At 50.3% G+C, this 18,376-nt stretch overlaps 1 pseudogene; it reads right to left on the minus strand.

Moving 5' to 3' along the window:
* Positions 1-12,274: 12,274 nt before the first annotated feature.
* Positions 12,275-17,592, minus strand: LOC125963959 (cytochrome c oxidase subunit 2-like; annotated as a pseudogene).
* Between the last annotated feature and the right edge of the window lie 784 nt (positions 17,593-18,376).

Genomic DNA, 18,376 nt, shown 5'->3' on the forward strand with positions numbered 1-18,376 from the left:
GGGAGGCGGCTGCGTGTCCTCCATCTTCAGGACCCAGGTGTTTGTAGAGATGCTCATCCAGATACCGAGGGGCTCTTTCCTCAGATGCCTCGTGTCTCATCATCTGGCAGGTGTGGGGGTCCTGGGGTGACCGTGGCAACATGCCACAAGCCGGGGGAGTCACAACAGCAGAGATTTTTCTCTTGCAGCCCTGGATGCTGGAAATACAAACTGAAGGTGTGGTTGGTTCCTGCTGGAACTTCAGGGAATCTTCCCTGGCCTCTCCCGGCTTCTCTGGTTTCCAGAAATCCTTGGCGCCCCTGGACTTGGGGCTGCATCACCCCCACCTCTGCCTCTACCGTCACGTGGCTTCTCCTCTGTGTCTGTGTCTAGATTTCCCTCTTCTTATAAGGACACCACCTGTTGGATTTAGGGCTCTTCCTAATCCAGTATGACCTCATCTTAACCACATCTGCAGAGACCCCTGTCCCAGAAATAAGGCCTGATTCTGGGGTCGGAATGGATATAAATTTGGGGGGGGGAACACTACTGAACCCACAGTACTAGCTGAGGTGTTAGAGGATGGAGGGAACGAGAAGTGCCCACCGAACTGACAGGGCATCGTGAGACCGAAAACCGAGGCAGGAAGCTCCAGGTAATTAATGGATCAGTTTATTATTGGGTAGTTTACTCACAGGGTGGGATTGGGATGTGGTGGACAACGATCGGAAGCATGTGCAGCCGCACTCTGCATGGCCACGGGGTCACCGGGACAATTTATGGTTAACTTGTGGGTGGAGGGTGCTTGGAAACAGGACTTACATTCCTAAGTCAAGGTTCATGAATGGGTAACTGGCCTCATGGGCGCCGGGAACACGTCAGCAAAGGTCTTCCTTGTTTGGGGACTAACAAAGCGTAGAGGCCACCTGGTCCTGATAATTACTAAACAGCCTCTATTAACTAGAAAAGCCTTGAGGACAGAGAAGTGATTGACCACACAGTACAGTCCTTGGTAAGGTCAGCGGAAGGACGAGCCCAGATAGCATCAGTTATGCTGATAGCCTTACATGGTGGGGAGGCAGGGCTGGGGAAGGTGCAGGCTTGAGTCCCACAGGTGCCCCAGAGAAAGGGACGTGGGCCAGCAGTGGGGTGGGCCTTGCACCTCGAGTGGGACAGGGTGTGGCCCTCAGAAGTGACCTGACACTTGTTCGTAGGGACCCCTCTGTGTAGCGTGGACATGCCTGTGTCCAGGGTCACATCCTGCTGCTTTGGATCCCGACCTCTGCGTGACCTCTGCAGGCTGGCCTGAGTGGGAGTATATTGTGTCAGGAGCCTCAGGCAGGACACATCCTCAGGGTTTGGGGAGGACCCCCAGTAGGCCTTGGAGGTCAGTTCTGGTGGGGGAGGGGTAAGGGTTCAATTCTGCCTCCATAAGGGCGGCATCCACACATGGAGGGGGCTGTGTTATCAGTTTACCTGAGAAAACACACTTTCAAGTCCCCCGTGCGTTACGGGAAAATCCTGTTTCTAACATGTGGGTGTTCAGGTAGCTGGAAGTGCTCCGGCCTTACTCTGTGGCTGGGCCCGTGCTCCTGCAGCTCCCGAGGACTGACTGAAGCGCCGTTTGCTTCACCTGGAAGGTCCCAGCCTTGGGGCGAGGGTGATCGGGCCATGGCCCCGGTGTCCAGGGCTGCAATCAGGCAGTACATGGCCACTGGCCCCATGGGGCTGTTCACAGTGCGATGATAAATCCAAATGGATTCTGTCCTGTGCTATTGGGGATGAGCCCTGGGTCTGCCTCTGGATCGTCCCTGTGAGGGGTTGTTCATGCCCTCATTTACACTCCATGGCCCCCACGAGGTCACCAGGGGTCCCAGGAATCACCTGGGCAAGCAGACAGGGTCTCTTGGCAGAAATGGAAATTCCCTGAGGTGTCAAGTTGTTGATGTGATGAATAATTATTTTTTTAGTTGTGATTAAAATCTATGTAACATAAGATTCACCATTTACCATTAAATTGAACAACTCAGTGGTATTTATCACATTCACAGTGTTGTGCCAGCACCACCTCCCTCTGGTTCTAAAACATTCTCATCCCCCCAAAATGAGACCCCCCTTCCCCCTCCCTTAGCCCTTGGCACTAACCCACTTCCCGTCTCTGTGGATTTGCCTTTTCTGGACATTTGATATAAATGGAATCAGTTTGTGGTTGTTCTTGGCTGAATGTTTGTGTCCCTCCAAAATTCACATGTTGAAATCCTTACCCCCAAGGAGATGGTATTAGGAGGTGGTGCCTTTGGGAAGTGATTAGGTCATGAGGGTGGAGCCTGTATTATGGGATTAGTGTCCTTATAAAAGAGACGTCAGAGAGCTCCCTCACATCTTCTCCCTGTGAGGACACAGGGAGAAGATGCCACATACAACCAAGAAGAGAGCCTCACCAGAACCTGACCGTAGTGGCACCCTGATCTCAGACTTCTGTCCTCCAGAATTGTAGGAAATACATTTCTGTTGTTGAAGCCCCCAGCCTGGTAGTTTGCTATGGCAGCCCAAGCCGACTAAGACAGTGTCCTTCTGTGTCTGGCTTCTGTCACTGAGCATTGTGTTCTCGAGGTTTGTCAGCACTGTAGCGAGTGTCAGTGCTTCACTCCTTTTCATGGCTGAGTAATATTCTATTGTGTGGATGGAGCACATCGCGTTTATCTGTTCTCTGTTTCCCTGTTGATGGTCATTTGGGTGGTTTCCACATTTTGGCTGTTGTGAATCATGCTGCTATAAACATGCATGTACAAGTGTTTGTGTGGACGTGTGTTTTCCTTTCTCTTGCGTTTATACGTAGGAGTGGAATTGCTGGGTCTTGTAGTGACTCCATGTTTGACATTTTGAGGAACTGCCAGACTGTCTTCCAAAATGGTGGCACCATTTCACATTCCCACTAGCGCTGTTTGAAGGTTCCAAGTTCTCTCCTTTCTATTGTCTGTCTTTTGGATTCTAGTACCTTAGAGGGAATGAAATGCTATGTCATGGGTGTTCTGTCAGCCCATCAGACACACCCCTTTTATACCAAGTACTTTGTAACGTTCCCCTCACTTTCTGAAATCAGAAGCAGAGATAAGATAATCTCTCTACACATACAATTTAAGTATAATTATGTATATGTGTATATGCAGCTACAGTTACAATAGAGAGGAGAATTAAAGACAAATACATTTTAATGAAATAATACATAATTTAATAGGTGAATGCTTGGCTTCAACTACACTAAGTAATTAGATGTTTGCTTAAATTTTTCTTCAATTTAGATTTAAGAAAAGGCAGGTAACATTCAACTCGATTCAAACTTTATATTTAATGTTTTTAAATGAGGACAAATAGGCATTGTTGTATAGAATTCGAATTACTGTGGTGACAGCAATCCTGGTGCATTAACTGGCGATTCAGAAACTCTGAGCCACTTTACCAGGAGATTTGACTTTCCAAACTGTCAGAGAATTCTTGGTAAAGTTCTGAATAACTGTGTGAACAAGCTTTCCTAGAATCACGTCGTTGTTCTATTCCTGCAAAATTCAGCCTATCTTAAAGCCATATAGAAATAACTTGTGTGTAAAGTAGAACAGAGTCAGATGCGCAGCTCAGAAAATCATGAGCAGGTCCTTCCCAGGAAGGGCGGGCAGGCACAGGACAGTGTCTAAAACAATTGTCAAATACATAGTTCTATAAGATCAGTGATTTTACTAGTATAACTCTAGATATGGGAAGACGCTACAAGAGGGAACCGTTTCCTGGACCATAACAGACTTGTAGGACAGGTAACCCAGTGGCTTTGGGCTACTGTTAACAGGGCCTAGTCCAGTAACAGCACATTGAGTGGCCTATCAATGAAATCCTCACCTAAACTGGGAATGAGTATTCCAGGTGCCGTGGGATAAATTGGTCATGAAATGCCTCCTAAACCTTGGTCAAAATTACGACCAAAAGAGGGGGGATTGTAACATAAGGAAAGTTGCCCACCATTCAGTTGTACAAGAATTAAGTCCTCAACCACCACAATCGCTGACTTACAGGACACCCTGAAAGGAATTCAGGGCTAAGATCAGGATGAGACACTTTGTACTCTGGGCCAGAAGTGGCCCTCAGAGAGTTCCACATTTTCAGGAGAAAATTTGTATGAACCTGGATTCTTGCCTCTTCCCACATTTAGAAAAGCACTAAAACCATTAGGGTATCGGTCCCTCCTGAATAGCAGTAACCTCCTACCAAGCTGTGTGCTTGGTTGCACGTACCCCTTCGTCAAATTCACACAAATGGGTCACTTTTTAAATAGCTGTGTGCTTGGTTGCACTACCCCTTCGTCAAATTCACACAAATGTGTCACTTTTTAAATACAAGCCATTCTTTTCAGCTTTCACGTAGAGAAAAGCCGGTTATGAGCAGCATTTCACAGGAGTGCAAACTGAATTGGCCAAGCGACAGTGGTGACATGGTCCTCGACACGCGCCTTGTCCTACGTGGTCTGAGGTCCCACATGGCTTGGGGGAAGATGAACTAGAATGTCTGGCCCTGTGTGTCTGACATGCCCCTACTGGCCCCCCTGGATATGGGGCTCCTGGTGGGAGAAAGCGCAGCCCCTCAAGTCCTTCTCTTTGGTCTCAGGTGCAGGGACCAGCCCTCTGTGGCCCGGATGCCTTGGTGCAAACTGCCACTGTCAGGGGCGGCCCCCGCTGAAGCAGCAGAAGAGGAAGGTCGCCGTCACCACGGAGGTGACCCTTTTCAAGAAGTACTTGCCCAGGGGAAGTACTCTGCGCAGGTGCAGCCACTGCGCGGTTGTGGACGTGGGAGCTGCTGGGGCACGTGGTGGGGGAGGGATGCTCCACACCAGGCAGGGTCAGTGGCTCGAGCCCGTGGCAGTACTGCAGCCCTGTGGTGCCCTGCCCGCTAAGACGCCACATGAACCTGATCACGTGAGTGTGTACCTCACCTGATCTCAGACATGTGTGCTCACTGCTGACCCATCACGTGTGCCTGATGTCATACACACAGATGTGCTCACCTGCTCACTGCAGGCCCGTCACATATACTTCATCACACACCCACTCACTGCTGCCTGTCGCCCCCACTCCACCTGGGTCGAGTCCTCTAAGGAGCTCGGGGTTGCCCTGCTGGACCTCATGAGCTGTTCCAGTGCTGCAGCTGCGAAGGGGAGCCTCACACGGGTGCTTCCTGGTGTCCTTCACACTGGGGTCCTGAGCCACACTCTCCTGCCCAGTCAGTTTCCAAGAAACCAGGCAGGCTCAGACCTCTTCGAGGGGCTGACTTAGGTAAGGGGCTGGCTTGTTTCCTGGGCAACATTACTGTTATCTCAGACTGAAGGGGGATTGTGTACCCCCAGGGAAAGAGACATCCATGTCCTGACCCCAGGGGCTCAGGCCAGGACCTCATTTGGAAGTAGGGCCTGGTCGGGTAACTAGGTGAGACAGGGGCCTTAGGGTGGTCCCAATCCTGTGTAACTGCGTCCTTATATGATGAGTGGAGACACAGACACAGAGGGGAAGCCCCATGAAGATGAAGGTGGAGATGGGAGGGATGCAGCCATAAGCCCAGGGATGCCTGGGGCCCCAAGAAGCTGGAAGAAGCAGGAAGGACCCTCCACTGGAGCCTCAGCACTTTCCAACTAGACAGTTAGTATGAGTGGGCCTGAACTGAAGGCAGCACCGTGGTCCCTGACCAATCTGTCTTGCCCGCTTGGCACGGTGGGGAGCAGCTCTCATGAGATGCTGACGAGCGAGTTGGTTTCCCATGAGACCGTAGGACGCTGGTCCCGTAAACAGGCAGGCCCATCTCACCCTTCCTCCTGGGCTCTGGTCACACACGGCGACTGTGCACCGTGTGGGGCTGGGCTTTCAGCCTCTGCACAAGATCCCTTGGTGTTGGTTCAAAGTTCAGCTTACAGCCCAAGAATGACGGAAGGTGAAATCCTCATCAGCCCTGTGTGGTGCAGGCAGGACGACACAATTAATTATAGAGTTAAAAGCAGAGAGACTAAGGGTGACTCAGCCATGGAAAAGGAGTGAAGCACTGACAGAGGCTATGATGAGGATGAACCTCGAAAACATGACGCTCAGTGAGAGAGGCCAGACAGAAAAAGACAATTAGTGGATTCCACGTACATGAGACATCCAGAACAGGCAAGCCCACAGAGACAGAATGTGGACCGGGGATGCCGGGGCTGTGGGAAATGAGGGGTGACCTCTAAAGAGTGGGGCTTTGGGGAGATGATGGAAATGTTGTCAAATGGATTGTGCTGGTGGCTGCACAACCCTGTGAATATGCAGAACACCACTGAGCTTAATACTTAAAATGGGTTAACTGTGTGGTAAAGAAATTCAATCTCAATAAACCTGTTACCAAAAGCGAAAACCTGGAGGCTTCCAGGCCCACCTCCAGAATGTGACAGCAGAGGTGCGGGGGTCGGACAGGACCTGCGGGTCTGAAAGCCCCGTGTGTCAAACGAGGTGGTCTGAGGGCACCTTGTGAAATTCTCCCTGTGGCATCAGAAGCGTGGGGTGCTAGTGTGGCCAGGCCTCAGGCAGAGAGGCTGGATTCTGTGGCCTTGCTGTCGTCTCTTAGAGAGTGTGGCATCGTCTCCGTAGAAGGACGTGGGTCAGCTGGAAATCCGGTTCCCTCTTCTGCACGTTTCTTTCTCTCCCAGCGATGGTGCCGGCCGAGCTGTGCCAGAGCAACCAAGGCAAGAGGGTCGTGCACAGAATGACTGAGAACTTTGACCAGGTGCCGTGGGCTTCTCAGAGGCAGTGACCCAGGATTGAGGCCCCAGAGCCTCCTTCTGAGTGTCGTGGCCCTGGTGCCCCTCTCACGGGAGTTGCTGTCAGGCTTGATGGTTGAAGCAGCCATGGTATTGAGATTTCACTGGTAGAAACTATTCCTTTTCTTCCCTGGGAGAAGCAGGTCTCCTTCTACTTTGTTGGGGAGACCCCTTTTTTAATAAACCAAAATGATAAGCTGTAAGTACATATTAAGGATTAGGTTATATACATGTAAAGAATAATCATAAACATCAAGAAACAGAACCTGATGAGTGGACACCCAGGAGTGCCCTTCCCTCGTCCCAGCCTCCTCCCCGCCGTGAGGTAGCTGCTCTCCTGATGTTGTGTCAGTGACTTGTCCTCATAGGTTACGCCCAAGCACGCATCCCTAAACAACGCAGCCCAGCTTTGCCTAGTTCCAAAGTCCGTAAGTGGGTGGACCGTGCTTGCTGCTTTGTTGCTCTTGATGGCTCAGCATTGTGTCCATGAGATTCTTTCATCTTGTGAATATAGTTTTTTTAAAAATAACTTTTGTAGTTTTACTACCTTTAAACAAAACGTACTCCATTGCTGTGGAATATTCCTTCATAGCAGCGTGCATGGTTCATTTCTGCATCCGCTTGTGATGGCCTCCAGGTGCTTTCGGGTTTGGCTCCTGTGGCTTTGGAGTCCATGTCCATGTGTCCTGGTGCAGGGCTGGGGGGTTTGTGTTCAGCTGGGAGGAACACTGTGGGTCTGTGTGCATGGAGTGCGCTCTCTGAGGCCCGATTGTTTCAGAAGTGGTTGCACCGCCCGCTGCGCACCAGGCTTTCCATTGCTCCACATGCTGCTGAGATTTGATACTGTGTCTTCATGTCTGCCATTCTGGTAGGTGTGTGCACAGTCGTTTTCTTATGGTTTTAACCCCTCGGTTGTTAGTGAAGTTGTGCATCTTGTGGTATTCATGGACTACTTCCTGTTGTTTTTAAAAAAGTTAAAAAAATTGTGGTCAATTACACAAAGCATAAACTTTACTATCTTAACCATTTTTAAGTGCACATTTCAGGGTCAAGAAGTAATTGACACTGTTGTGCAAACCTGACCACCATCCTCCTCCAGAACTTTTTCATCTTGCAAAACTAAGAACAGTCCCCATTAAACACTCAGCCCCCATTGTCCCTCCCTCAGCCCCTGGCACCCACCATCCTACTTTCTGTCTCTATGGTTCTGACTGCTCTGGGGGCCTTGTATGAGTGGATCAAGCACTGTTTGTTTTTTTGTGTCTCGCTTACATCACTGAGCATAATGCACTCAAATGTCATCCCTGCTGCAGCCTGCGTCAGAGTTGCCTTCCTCTTTTGGCTGAATAACATTCCCTTTTATGGATGGGCCATGTTTGCTTCTCCATTCATCCGTTAATGAACACATGTAATATCTACGTTCATTTCTCATGTCCTAATATTTGTGGAATAACGTCAGAAAGTCCTATGAATCAAAAGTCATTTGCCACTAACTTTTTTCTTAAACTTTTTATTGTGAAAAACATCAAAGCTAAGAAAAAGGGAAGAATACATGTCAGCTTCACTTGTGTTCAGGAATTAATGCTTTACGGTATTCACTTTAGTCCCTGTGTGTGTGCTATGCATGTGCATGTGCCTGTTTGCATACATGTGCTGTGCATGTGCATAGGTATGTGCACTTGCACACGTTAATGTGTGCATGGGCATATGCGTGCATGTGTGTTCATATGCTAGTGTGTGAATATATTTGTGCTGTGCACCTGCATATGTTTGTGTGTGTGCTGTGCTTGCCTGTGTGCACAACTGTGTGTTTGCTGGAACCACTTGCAAATTGGTTGCAGACTGAATCGTGCCCCAGATATATCCACACGCAGCTGCTCTAACAATCCTGCGTAGCCACGTAAAGGTCACAGATCTCAGGGATTTAAATGGATGGAGCAGGATGTCCTGACACAGAGTCTGTTTTCCAATGACTGTCACTGTCTCAGTAACATCCTTCACACCTTCTTTAAGCCACATTCAGGGTCCAGTTTAGACCCCCATTACATTCAGTCACCTGCCCCAGGTCCCCTAAAGCTACAATGTCACAGTTGGAGAGCCCGGCCAAGGCTGGGGGTGCCCCTCCTGTTGGCCTGGCCTCCAGGCTCTGCACTTGGCTCCTGTGTTCCCATCTCTCAGCCAGGCCCCGACTTGGATGGGGCTGCCACCTCTTTCCTCACAGAGTCCCATCGCCCAGTCAAGGGGGTTCATTCTCCCAAACTCAGCATCAGGAGTGGGGGTGTGACAGTCCCCACTGGGTCTCCTTCATGTGAGACCTTGTGCTGTTGAAAGAGCAGGTGCCCTGCCCTCGGGGGTGGGGGCTGGGGGATGACATGGGGCCCACGATGGGCAGGCGGGTCCGCGGGTGGGGCAAGCCAGTGTGCAAGGAGTTCCGTGGTGGGTTCTCCTCTCCAACGGCTTCTGTGCCCCTACCTCTCCCCGTGCCTCCCCTCGAAGACAGCGCGGTGCCCGGGACGGGAGCCATGGGAGCTGTCAGCCACCGCCCCCTCTACACACACAAACACGCACACGCACACACACATGCACATGCTGCAGGGAAGCAGGACCTGAGTGCAGGGCTCTCAGCGGCCCTGAGCGCCCCGCCCGGAATCGGCCAGCGGAATGGACAGACCGGACCATCTCCCGGCCCGGACCATGCAGGAGTGTCCTGCCTGGGCTTCCAGTGCGGCTGCCTCCTTCTGGAAGCCTGGGAGGTTGGAATCAGGCCACTTCTTGTCTGTCCTGGCAGCAGACTGGGCTGCACTCTAAGAAGTTCGTGGCTCACCCGTGGATCCGGACCATCAGGTGGCCAGAGAAATTGGTAACATTTCTGTTTTGCCTGTTGAAATGTTTAATGACAGAGATTTTGTTCAGTTTCCTGATGTGGGTGTCCAAAGATGAGAGACACATGTGTGTGATCTGTACCTCCTATGAGATCAGCCCTAAGCTAGTTTAAACATGATCAAGTTCTGTCTACACGGTAGATTTAGACCTCTGCCTGTCCTGTCTACTGATTATGCTTAGAGCTGACCATGTGTTGTCTATAATAAGAAGATTTAGACCTGACCATGTTCTGTGTACGCTAGGACTATGGGAACCTGGGTAGAGACCCGGCCTGGCCTCAGTACTGGGAAGCTCCATGCCTGCATCTGAAGGTCAGTGCTTAGATGTCTGGGGTCTGGAGCTGAGGTGGGCTTGTCTAAGTAACAGCCTCTCTTCTGAGTGTGGTTACCTGGTCCTCCCAAGCGTCAGTGCTATGGTCGGGGCCTCAGTCTTAATCCCTGCAAGGTTCACCTTCCCTGGGGCTCGTGGAGAATCCGCAGGGGGGCTACCTGGCAATAATTCCAATTCACCAGCACGTGCATGGTGCGTAGGGAGGCAGGTTTAGCTGGTGAATTGATTGCAGGGCAGATCGGGCAAAAGGCCGATGGGTAACAGCTGAGGCTGCTGCTGAGCTCTCCTTCCAGTCTACCGTCCCTACTCAGAAGCGTCCAGAGATGCCCCTCGGCTTTCAGCCCTGCTGTCCTGTGAGTTTTCTCAACAAGTAAGTGAGACAAGAAGGGACTGAGCCTGCCAGAACCAAGTAATGTGTTCACCTCTAGCATGAAAGCTTTAAAAACAGGTAAAATCAACAGAATCAAAGGGAAAAGAGGAGGACTTCTCTGGGACAAGTGTGGGGAGAGGAGACCCACCTGCCACTTTTTCCCATCCCAGGAGGTCCCAGGAACACAGCCTGTTTCCGCATTAGGGGAGCCACCAGCAGAGCCATGGTGTCTTGACCAAGGGGACATGTCCCCCAGGTGCAGGGTCTGGGGAGGTGAGGTCACCCTGGAGGCTGTGCACATGTGACCCCAGTTGGGGGAGTCTGGGGAGGGCGGTTCACCCTGGGACTGTGGACATGTGACTCAGGTGGAGGGGTCTGGGTACGATGGGTCACCTGTTGAGAGAGAATGTGTGACTTTAGGTGCAGGGTCTGGGGAGGTGGGGTCACCGTGATGAGTGTGGATGTGCGACCCCAGGTAAAGGGTGCAGGGACTGTGTGGGTCTCACCACATCTGCATGGGTCAGGATCACATGTACGGGGAGACTGCATATGTGCTCTTTGCCTGCAGTGTGTCTTGTCCCCTTTGAGATTTCCAACCTCTGCATTAAGTGTGTTGCCCTGATTAACCTGTGGTTCCTTTTCTTCTCTTAATCTTCTCACATTCATATGAGGTCAGGCATGTTTGAGTGGGTTGCTACTCTGTGTTCTTTTGAGTAACAACACTTGGTGGTATCATATTAATATCATAGCATATCATATGTCTAATCTACGGGGGTCTCCACTGCCTGGGGCCCCCTGGACAGAGGTCAGGTGAGCACAGACTAGCCCTCCCTAAGAATGGTCTCCCACGTGCTCTGTGAGGGTACCGTGATGGCCCCTAAGGTAGGCGACTGTGTCTGGGCCTCCGACATTTGTGATGAAGGGGAGTCGAAATGGAATCTCAATTCACAAGACATTATTTTAAGAATTTATTTTAAGTGAAATAAAACATGTCACATTCCCTTTACCATCGTCACCATTTAAAGTGCACGTTTCTGAGGCATCAGATCTATTCACTTTCTCGTGGAGCCATCACCACCATTCCTAGGACTTTTCATCTTGCAAAACCAAAATTCCACAACCATGAAAGTCTCACTCCCCTTCCCCTCCCACTGCCCCTGGCACCGATATCCACTTCAGTCCCTGAGTTGTCGACTCCAGGGCACCCACTGGAGTGGAATCCTGCAGTGTTTGCTGACGGGTCACTTTGGAAGAGCTGACTTTCAGTCTGAAGATCTGCCTGTTTGCATCTGAAGAATCTGCATTTAAGGAGAGGGTGTATGAGGAAGGGGGTGTATGAGGGACAAAGGTGTCCGGGGTGCAGATGAGCCAGGACCTGACCAGCTGCCTTTTGGGTCCTCTGGTTCCATCTCTTGGCCTGGGCCTCATCTGCATCATCACTGGCCCCGCTGGCACCCCTGGGGTGTTGTTGTCTGAGTGAGATTCCCCTGGTGCCCCTGCTCTCCTCCCCTCCTCCTGCTGGTTGGGGAGGGAACTGCATGCTGTGTGGTCTCCACTCCTGAGGCACAAAGGACCCTGCAGCATGGACCTGCAGAGTGTGGGTGTGGTCCCAAGAGCATGGGACCCACATAGGACACAGCATTGGGGCATGACAAGTGCTAGGGCTGCCTCATCACTGACAGGGAATGTTGCCAAGATCCTGCTCGGGAGGGTGCGGTGGGTGGCCGGGGACCCCAGAGGCCCATTCCTATCCTGGAGCTTGGACAGTACATCCCCATGGGCTGCTGATTCACCCCATATCTCAGCCATATCCCTCAGTCCTGTCTTTGAACTCAGGAAAACAAGCTCTCTTGTGCACAACATAGGCCTGGTCCTGTCGGTATTAGGATTCTTTAATTTAGGCATCCTGGGATAGCAGCTCTTTTTAGGCCTGAGAAGGAACAGCTCAGGAGTGTAAAACACTTTCAGATGAAACTAATATCCAATGACTATCTCTATACTGCTGGGTTGTTGACTTCTATTAGTCATTATTCTCCTGGTTTTAGCTCTGATGTGGGGATTACAGAGGAGTCAACATTTAAATCTTCATAATCTGTGTATTTGTAGCGTCAGTATCATTACTGACCCATAGTTTGTATGGTTTGGGAAGAGTTATTGATTTCATGTATCTTGTAAAGGATTCACAATGATGATAGGGCAATTAAGATGAAAATAATGGCTGGTAAATTGTTCACATTTTCTCCACCTGTGCATCTATTGTATGTATATGAGGTAGTTTAGTTGTCAATATTAGTGAAATAATATAGAGGACTAGAGAACTTATTTTAAAAATAACTATTAATGTGTGATTATGAACATGTAATGCAAGTGATGTTGCATCTTGAGAGCCTAGAAGAAATTGATATATCTTTTGATATACAGTAACTTAGCCTATGATTTAACTTTGACAAAGTTACATCACTTTTAACTTTTATCTCATTTATTGAGAAAGACATAATTGTTATCGTGTTGGTTTGAAACTGGTTGAAAAGGACTTGAGTCCTTCCTTATTTTACATTTACATAGGTAGGATCTTCAAACATAGGATATGGTGGAGGGCATCCGTGTAACCATTCTAGGTTAGGAGTAGCAGTTTCCACTGCTGAGACTTCTCGTTTGGATGCAAATGCTTTTCAAAGTATGAAGATTATTAGCATTACTGCTGCTACTGAGATGAATGAGCCTAAAGACAAAATATTTCATGCTGTGTGTGCCTCAGGGTACTCAGACTAACGTAGTGACATCCCTGAGAGGCCAAGGAAGTGCTGCAGAAAGTCATATTTACTACGACAAATATACCTGTGACGTGACTGTTTGCTCATGCTGAGTTAAGTGTATAACCTGAGAATAGTGGGAATCAGTGTAGAAAGCCTCCTATAATAGTGAAGACTGCTCCCATGGACACTATGTCATGGAAGTGTGCTACTACATAGTATATATCCTGGAGGACAATGTCCGGGGATGAGTTGGCTAAGATGATTCCTGTCAAACCACCTACTGTAAAAAGGAAAATAAAGCCTAAAACTCATAATAGAGTGGGAGCTCATATAATATTACCTCCGTGAAGAGTTGCTGATCAGGGACTTCCCTGGTGACGAAGTGGTTAAGAATAGGCCTGCCAATGCATGGGACACGGGTTCGATCCCCGGTCCGGGAAGATCCCACATGCTGCAGAGCAAAAAGCCCGTGCGCCGCAATTACTGAGCCTGCGCTCTAGAGCCCGTGAGCCACAACTACTGAAGCCCACGCGCCTAGAGCCTGTGCTCTGCAGCAAGAGAAGCCACTGCCATGAGAAGCCCGCGCACAGCGACGGAGAGTAGCTCCCGCTCACCGCAACCAGAGAAAGACGGCGTGCATTAACGAAGACCCAACGCAGCCAAAAAAAAAAAAATTAGGGCTTCCCGGTGGCGCAGTGGTTGAGAGTCCGCCTGCCGATGCGGGGGGCGTGGGTTCGTGCCCCGGTCCGGGGGGATCCCACATGCCGCGGAGCAGCTGGGCTCGTGGGCCGTGGCCACTGGGCCTGCGCGTCCGGAGCCTGTGCTCTGCAAAGGAAGAGGCCTCAGCAGTGAGAGGCCCGCGTACCGCAAAAAAAAAAAAAAAATTAAAAGAAGAGTTGCTAATCGGCTAGATACCTTTACTCCTGTAGGGATAGAAGTAATTATGGTAGCTGATGCACAGTATGCTACTGAGTCGACAGCTATCCTTATGGTAAATATAAGATGGGCCCACAAGAGAAATCTTAAAAAGCCGGTGGACATGACTCATAATATTCTCAAATAGATGAAAGGCAGTTTTTGTCCTAAATAGTATGTAACAATATGTGAAATTATAACAAACCCTGGTAGGCCATGAATACACACTTCAGGGTGACCAAAGAATCAGAATAGGTGTTGGTATAGGATTCGGTCTCCTCCTGCAGGGTCAAAGAAGGTAGTGTTGAGATTTCTATCTCTTAACAGTATGGCAATTCTGGCTGCTCGGACTGAGAGTGGTAATTATAGTAATATGGCTATAGTTGGGGAAGATTAAACAAATAATGGGGAAAAATAATGGTGTTTGGTATTGGGATATGACTGCTGGTTTTGGATTAAAGACTATAGTAATACAAGAAATAGCACGAAGAATTGAAGAGACACCTGCTAAATGTAAGGAGGAAATGGTTAGGTCGACAGAGGCTCCTGTGTGGGCCAGATTGCAGGCTAGAGCTGAATACATGGTTCCACCTGTGCCAGAACCAGCTTCTACAGGTGATATGAGTAGGAGTAAGAATGATGGGGGAAGTAGTCAAAAGTTTATATGCTTTATTTGGGGAAATGTTTCCTCAGGTGCCCCAGTTATTAGTGGCCCAAGTCAGTTTTCAAACCCTGCAATCATAATGGGTACAACTGTAGAGAATATTATTACAAGTGCAGGGACTGTTATGACTATGTTAAAGATTTGGGCATCTCCAAGTAGTGCTCCAGGTTAGCATAGCTCAGCCTGGATTAATAGCAGCAGGTGCTTCCTGCTACTCCAGCCCAAGCACCAAATAGTCAATATAAAACGCCGATATCTTTGTGATTTGTTGAAAATAATCAACAGTGTATGAACAGAGGTACAATGACTTGAGCTAGCATTAGACTGTAAACCTAGAGACAGAGACTGAGCCCTCTGCTCTTGTCCCGTTTAGCTGTGGATCTAGATGGGGTCAATGCAGGTTTCATCACAGCCCCTGAACGAATTTTGTAACGAATTTTGTATAATGAGGTGTAGCTGATTTTCCACGCTGTCTTTCTTGCTGCTGCACATCCACTTGATTCACTTACAGAGAGACATCCATAAATTCTTTTTCACATTCTTACCAGTCGTACATATTCTTTTCTGGTGACCACAGTGTACCCAGTCCAGTTCCTTGAGCTATAGAGGAGGTCTTGTCGATTACCTATTTGGTCTTTGGAACGGTATCTGTGCTAATTTCAACCCTCTGGTTTATGCCTCACCCCACCCTACCTTTCCCCTTTAGCAGCCGTAAGTTTGTTTTCTAAATGTGTGACTCTGTTTGTTTTGTAATTTAGTTCATGTGTAGCCATTTTTAGATTCCACCTATAAGTGATATCTTATGCTAAGTGTCTTTTTGTGTCTGACTTATGTCACTTAGAATGATTGTACCTAAGTCCACCTGAGTTGCTGCAACTGGCCTTATTTCCTTGATTTCATGGCTGAGTAATATTCCATTGTACAGAAGTACCACATCTTCTTTATCCATTTTTTCCTTCCAAGGACATTTACATTGCTTCCAAGTGGAGGCTCCTGCAAAAGGGCTGCACTCATAGTTGAAGTGCCTGTGTCCTATGGATTTATGGTTATCCCGAGATATACACCCAGGCGTGGAAGTGCCGTATGCTCTGTAGCTCTATTTTTTTAAATTAATTAATTTTTTTTGCCTGTGTTGGGTCTTTGTTATTGCATGTGGGCTTTCTCTAGTTGCAGCAAGTTGGGGCTACTCTTTGTTGAAGTGCGTGGGCTTCTCATTGCACTGGCTTCTCTTCTTGCTGAGCATAGGCTCTAGGCATTGGACTTCAGTACTTGTGGCACATGGGCTCAGTAGTTGTGGCTCATGGGCTCCAGAGCACAGGCTCAGTAGTTGTGGCGCACGGGCTTAGTTGCTCCGCGGCATGTGTTATCTTTCCGCACCAGGGCTCGAACCTGTGTCCTCTGCATTGGCAGTTGGATTCTTAACCACTGCGCCACCAGGGAAGTCCCTATAGCTCTGTTTTTTAGAATTTTTAGGAAACATCATACCCTTCTCCAGTGTGGCTGTTAGCAGTTGACATTCCCACCATCAGTGCAGCAGGGTTCCCTTTTCTCCACGTCCTCTCCTCCATTTCTGGTTTTTACACTTTGTGAGGGTGGCCATTCTGACTGGGGCAAAGCGATGCATCTCTGTAGTGTTGATTTGTTTTTCCCGCATGTTTGGTTGGCACAAGGGCGTATGGATTTACACCTGTACGCCCTTTTTGGCCAACTGAATCGTAGGCAATCTTGAGCAGCTTTCATGTGATTTAACGACGAGTCCAATCTACGTCTTGCAATCCGGTTCCTGCAATTCTGCCTTGTTTTCAAGTCCTTTTCAATTACTTACCCCAAGATATTTTTCCACCATAGTTGTCATTTACAACACTGCAGGCGTTGTGGATTGCAGTGCCCCTGAGAAACTGTCTTCAACTTGTTTCTGGAACCGGCCACAAAGTGGCAGGATCGCTTTAAGCCCCATTCTGGTTACAGGGGCAGCCTGAGCCTTTGGGAAATTCCTCTTCCTGATTGGAAATTAGAGTGGTATGTGCTGTCCAAACACGTAGAGCTTGTTTCTCATTCTTTCCCCCGCTTCCCCTTCATCCTCCGGACAAATTCCAAGCCGTGCACGACCGGCTGTTGAGTGTGTTGACTTCCCCAGGTGGGGAGACTCTAAGGAACGAGGCTGGAGCAGGGACCCCTCCCCCAGGACATGTGGAGATAAGGTGACTTTTCCAAACTCTTCCCGCCCATCCGGGCCCCCATCCTCTGGGGTTCTGTCTGGACACTGCGTGGTTTCCAGCGGTGCGGGGCTCTGGCGCTGCCCTGCAGGGAGCAGCCCTGCTACCCGCACCTGCAGCGCCGCCTGCTGGTCTCTCCGTCCTGCCATCGGGCACAGTCTTCACCTTCCCCGCTGCCTCGGATGCTCTGTCTCCGCACTGTCCTGTGATCAGCCCCTCGTCCCCACCGCTGTCACCGTCAGCTCCACACCCCTCCTCCAGCCTCAGGGATGACCCAGGACCTTTCCTGGGCTCCCCACCTGCCCACCCTTGGTCTGTGTCCTCAGTCCACCTGTGCAGACAGGTGAGGATCCCCTCCAGAGGCTCCCAAATGCTTCACCCCTACATCCTCCCCGGGGTCGGCCCGTGTCCTGTCGGGATGTTCCACCCTCACCAAGCCCCCAGGTACATGGCAAGGGCAGGCATCAGGCCTGCTGCGTGCATTGCTGTGCATCCTGCTGTATACACAGGCATGACACTGCCCAGGGTGCAGGAAAGGCAGCCTTACCTCGGGACGTGGGGAGAGGGGCTGCCCACAGGGTGGACGTCAGCTCTCGGCTCACCAGGCAAGGGCAGCCGGGTTCTCGTTCCTTGGACCCTTTCTCACCCAGCCGGACCATGACCCGGCTTTGTTCCCACCCCTGTTGTCCCTCCATTGGCCTCGCTCTTGTGAGCAGAGCAGGACAGTGTGGTCCGTGGTTACAGGCTGAGACACACAGACACTGGCTGATCTGCGTGCACCCAGCTGACCCCACGGAACGGGCACTGCACCAGGGCCTGTGCGGTGTGGGTTCACCTGCCCACAGAGAGGCCGGGCCTCTGTCCTGGCTCCAGAGGTCACCTTGAGTCTGACGGGAGTGTCCGTGCTCCGTGGGCCTCGCTCCAGGCTGGTCTGTGCTGACGGCGTGATGCACGGTGGGACTTCCTGAGTCCCCCCCGGGGGCTGGAGGCTAAGGTCAGGCAAATGGTGGTCCCACATTGACGTGACAGACCCCAATAAACCCTGCACTTCAGGACTCAGGTGGGCTTCCCTGGGCTGCCACAGCCGAGGAGGCTGGACCCTGCTCGTCCCCCTGTCCTCGCAGATTTTAACTTGCATCCTTCACCATAATATACCCTGGGTATAACAGCTTCAGGGAATTCTGGGAGCCTCCAAGAAAAAATAAGCCGGGGAGGGGGTCTCTGGGTCCCCAGCTCTGCAGTTGGGGTCAGAAGTCAGTGGGGAGGATCTCGGGGCCCTGGAATCTGAAGGGCCCCCCTACCAGGGGAGGGGTAGGAGACCCTGGGTGGTAGTTAAGCTGAGTCCAAGGCCCTCCTGCGTAGGAGGCTTCCTAGCCCCGGGGATCCTTAAGCGGCCGGCTCCCTCCTCCCCTCCGCCTGCAGGCCTGGTCCCTGCTCTTGAGA

The sequence above is a fragment of the Orcinus orca genome, chromosome 3, assembly GCF_937001465.1.
Source record: "Orcinus orca chromosome 3, mOrcOrc1.1, whole genome shotgun sequence".
Lineage (NCBI taxonomy): Eukaryota > Metazoa > Chordata > Mammalia > Artiodactyla > Delphinidae > Orcinus > Orcinus orca.